The 4,844-nt window shown below is 49.3% G+C and overlaps 1 pseudogene; it reads right to left on the minus strand.

The window, feature by feature from the left end:
* Window positions 1-1,850: 1,850 nt before the first annotated feature.
* On the minus strand, window positions 1,851-3,204 carry LOC146205988 (uncharacterized; annotated as a pseudogene).
* Between the last annotated feature and the right edge of the window lie 1,640 nt (window positions 3,205-4,844).

Genomic DNA, 4,844 nt, shown 5'->3' on the forward strand with positions numbered 1-4,844 from the left:
TGCCTCATTACTTGGGTGCATTTTTGACCTGTTTCCTGTTGTGGCGTGCACGCTGCTGCTGCCAACAGTCCATCCTTGGCTCTACAAGCACCAGTGGATTTCCGTTAGATCCTGTACTTGAGACTGGGAATGAGGGACTCCTCGGAGTATTCTGCCGACCCCCAACCACGCTCTGTACAGAGGAGGAAGATTGCTCTTCCTTTCAGCCTGTCTGATTCGGACACGGCCACTTGCCTGCATGGGGGCGCCTATGGCTGTAGTGCGCAGGTCACTTATGCCTACTGGATCACGTTTCTACGTGTCCATTAGGCTGTAGTGCGCAGGTCGTGGCGTGCCCATCGATGCCGCCAACTCTCCATCTTGGTTTTTACAAGCACCAGCGGACGACCTGCTGATCCTGTGCTTGAGCCTGACGGTGGTGGGGGCGAGGGTCTCATCGGAGAGTCCTGAAGACCCCCTACCACGCTCTGCACAGGGGAGGGCTCCGTGCTCCTGTGTTGAGCAGAGTGCTTAAGGCATGCCTTTTAGTTTTTCTGGATGTGCCAGTGACTGCAGTCACTCTTGCCTACAGAGCCAGGTTCGTATGGGCAGCATGCATACTGCTATGAAATGAGTGGAGTCGTGTTTATTTTTCTTATTCCTCTGTGATATGTGGCATTTTACTTATTTTGCCTTTTCTGCTGCGGTTGTCACACGAGTCCGGTATCGTGATGCAGTAGTTTTTTTTTTTTTTTTTTTTTTATGCATCTTCCTCCATCGTTTCTCTTACCCGTGCATTTTGCGGTTAATATAATTTTATTTTAGTGACGGACGTCTTTTCGCATCAGACAAGATTTAATAGTTTTTTTTTCTCTCTTAATGTTTTGTCTAGGTTTTGCCATTCTTTCTCATCCCCTACCTCTTGTCTGTGGTGTCGGCAATTTTTTTTCTTTTGCTTGATTCTTCTGTTCCTAAAATCAGTATTTTTTTTCTCTTTAATTTGTGGACCAACGATTACAATGCCGTAAAAGACTGCAATTCTCTATTGTTCACCCGATTTTTATTTCTTTGTTTGGACGGTCCTGTTTACTTTTCTACCTCAGTCTTCCTTTTTCTTATGTTTTGGGTTTTGTACGTCAGCCTCCCTCTCCGTACGTTATTTGTCATTTGGTATGACTGTTGTTTTGCTGCTGTTCCCTTCTTTTCTGGTTCTGGTTCCTGTTTTGTTTCATTTGCAAGTCTTGATGCTACCTTCTGGGTTTTTCCTTTTATTCTTCTTAAACCAGCGTGGACCACCTTGCGACATGGACCTGGTTTTTTTTTAATTTTTTTTTAATACCTTCTATCGCTTTTAAAAAGTGCTTTCTTTTTTTATCTCGAGCTTCTGCTCTTTTTTAGTTATTTTTAATTGGTTTTAAGCCTGGCAAAGCTTTTGCTGGTCCGGACTCCCTCTCACTTTTTTTTGTTTTTTTTTCTCAGTTCGAGAGGACAAATAAAATGGAAAATCGCCTCTCAGCAGCATCCATTTCACCGTCCAGTCTAGGCAGGATAGGGCACCCCCAAGCGCCCCCCCCCCCCCCCCCCCCCCTCTCTTCATTCCGCTGGTTGGTAGGACGATGAGGCCTGTAGCGCACAAGCGGCGGACTGCGGAGAAAATTGGAGCGGCGCGTGCCAGGGACGTACGCCGGGCACGGGCAATTCGGTCCTGGGAGCCTGATATGTTGCACACCTTCTGGTGCTCCGCCGTAACCCGACTGATAGATTGAAACCACGTTTATTCTACATTCGAAGCCGCTACGGTGAAAAGGAGGGAGGGCGTGGTAAAATAGAAGAAATAATCTGCTTCCGTTTTATCGACGGACTTCATGAAGTTAGCTAAGTGGTAGCTGCATGCGTCTCGTGGACGTTGTGGAGCTGATCGCCGACCAGCGGCACCTAGCTCCGACGGATAAGTGCAAGGACTGGCCGCCAGAGCGCGATGGCACTGTATGAGGTGAAAGATTAAGGCAGGCACAGGTCCAGAGAGGAGAAGGCCATGGTCCCCGTTTAATGGTGTCTAGAGCACGAAGCCGAGATTATATATTGAGCGGACATTTCCATAACAAGTGGACACAGCGGGCGTCGTGCCACCTCGGGAAAAACGGTTCAGCAAGAAAGGCGTAAGAATGGTGGCTGTATCCGCCGCAGCAGGATCGATTCTCGCCTCGTAAATACCTTCGGTGGAAGCGCAAATATAGAGAGGGGGTTGCCCACTGGCGTAAGGTAGGCGGCACGATGTAGTTTGATCGAATGACTGTCCGCGATAGGATCTGCTACCTAATGTGGTAACGAAGGAAGGAGATGGAGCATCGGAAACTCTGGCTAGCGCAGTAGAGAGGAGCACGCGCTAGTCTATGAGCCTTCTCATTTTCAGGGATACCGCAATGACCGTGGACTCAATGAATGGTGACATGCTGACCGCGTTCGCGGCCCAAGGATGCGTTATGCCTTGTCTTCTGCAGTACAGAGCCCTTATTATAACGTTGGCGCATGCCCGACAGGCAACTTGACAGTCTGTATACACGTGACTGTGAATGGGATCAGTTTGAAACGAAGTTGTGAAAACCGATTCCAAATAGTCTAAGATGGCCATTAGCTCGGCCTGGGTACTGGGTACTGAATGGCGCTAATGCCAATGTATGGTGATATCGGTCCTGATTTCCGGTTGTCTCGTCGTACGAAGCAGTGGCATAGCAAGTTTGACTGCTGCCCTCTGCAGGAAGTGCAGCGTCCGTGCACACTACACGTTCAGATGAATGCAATGAGCTCGTAGCCTTTGCATGCCTTTTGGCGTAATGCCGACGCCGAATTCGCTAATGAGCATCCATATGAAGTGGAAGTGGGTTCCGCTCAGTGGGTGACGTAATTTCCAACGGCGAAGTCTTGCTGGAAAAATGGGCGATACGTGGACATCGTGCCCGAGGAGCAAGAGTATGTGCTGCCCAGCGTTTGTGCTAAGGAGCCTCGTCTCCTGCGTGCGAGTGTGCATGTCAAGGAGCTCTGACAGGTCATTGAGCTTGCTGAAGCTCTTGAGCGCATTAAGAGGTGTGTACTTCAGAAATCCCGTGACGATGCGTCTGGCCTCGTTCAGTAAGCGGTTGAGCGCGAGCAACTGGGTACGGTTTAGAGGATGATACGGCAGTACATGATGCTGGCGTCGAGAAAACCTTCGAAGAATTGCCGCATTTCACGTCCGTTTACTGTGCCTGAGCGGGTCACTGATTATGCGAAAAACGTGCAGAATTTCTTTGGTAGTCTTCGCGACGCCTTTGATACAAGTGTTAGCTGTGAATTTTTCGTCCAGGTGCATACCAAGCATTTGGATAGCGGGTTTTCGCTGCTCGACGGATTGGTTGCCGATGGAAAGTTCTAAATGCTGTTTCTCTTCCTGTTTTCTTGAGGTGGACCGGCCACCGTGAATGACAACGCACTCGGTTTTATCCGGGGAAGTGTGTAAACCAGTTTCCTTGACGTAGTCATGAATGATGTCAGAACTCTTTGTAAGACATCCTCCTGCTCACCGATAGACCCGTGATGTGTAAACACTGTGACGTTGTCGGCTTAAACCACTCGCTTCAGCAAGTCCATAAGGTGTCTCGGTAGCTCGTTCATAACTATATAAAAAAAAAGTTGGGAAGATCACGGAACCCGGAGGGACGCCTACCTAGTTCACGCGGATAGAACTGGTCTCCTGGCCAACGTGGAACTGCTAGCTTCGCCCCTCTTAGATACTAGCTATGAAGTTGTATATTTTCTCTTTTAATCCAAGGTTGCGAACTTTTGTCATAATGGTGCCGTGTGAGACACCAACAAACTGTTTGCCTGTCCACTACAAACAGCCCGTGGTTGCACCGAGGTAGGGTCAAGGGTATCCTCTTTGAGACGGAGCAGTACATCTTGTGTGCATAGTCCAAGGAGGAATCCATGCATACTGTGTAGGGGGCAAAATGTTGACATCTGCAAGGTACCACATCAATCGCATGTTGACCATGATATTCATTACTCTTTACACACGCAATAGATTAAGCAGATAGGACGGAGATTGGATGAGGTGTGTAGTAGCTTGTCAAGCTTCGGAATGGCTTTGACCGCTGAGAACTTCCGAGTGGAGGGCAGTACCACAGCATCCCAGACTCAGTTAAACTCTTCGTGGAAAGCTTGCTTGTAGTTGGGGGTAAACTGCGTAGGCCGGCCACGTACTCCTACCTGATGGACTCCCGGAGTACTACGCGCATTAGCATAATGCGGGGCATGCTCCAGCTCGGCATAGGGAAGGGTCTGATGCGTGGTTCCCTGTCCTCGAAAGGCTCATCCTTCGTACATGGTGTCTGTGGTTCAAGACATCTGCAGGAAGAATACCTGAGCGGCCTGATTGAGCCCAGATTATTTCTTGGAGTACCACGCACGCCGGTCTTCCGCTGGCAGAGGAGAGAACGCCGGATGGCCCAAAATTTAGATGGATGAGTTTGCCCGTTAACAGATTCACACATAGTCATCTCATCGAGCGGTCTGATGAGAGCGTATTTGTATAATTTTCAACGGAGCGTTATGTTATGTAACCTTGTTTTGTGGTACGCAGCACGACCAGGCCTCCTGTACTGTCCGGGAATCCAACGTCTTTTATTCCATAGGTTGACAAAGGCCGATCAGGCTCGGGGTGGCCAGGAAGAACCCGAAGGCTCTTGGCGGCCCTCGTTCGGCTTCGCATAGTTGTGGCACCAACTTTTTAATGTTCTTGGGTGGAGACGTCTGCCCCAGTACCTCACGGAATTTATCGCAGTGTGCAGTGTGGCTTAGCCTTGTAGTGGCGGCTTGCTTAACCTTCG

The sequence above is a fragment of the Amblyomma maculatum genome, chromosome 1, assembly GCF_055883805.1.
Source record: "Amblyomma maculatum isolate TAMU_Amacu chromosome 1, ASM5588380v1, whole genome shotgun sequence".
NCBI lineage: Eukaryota > Metazoa > Arthropoda > Arachnida > Ixodida > Ixodidae > Amblyomma > Amblyomma maculatum.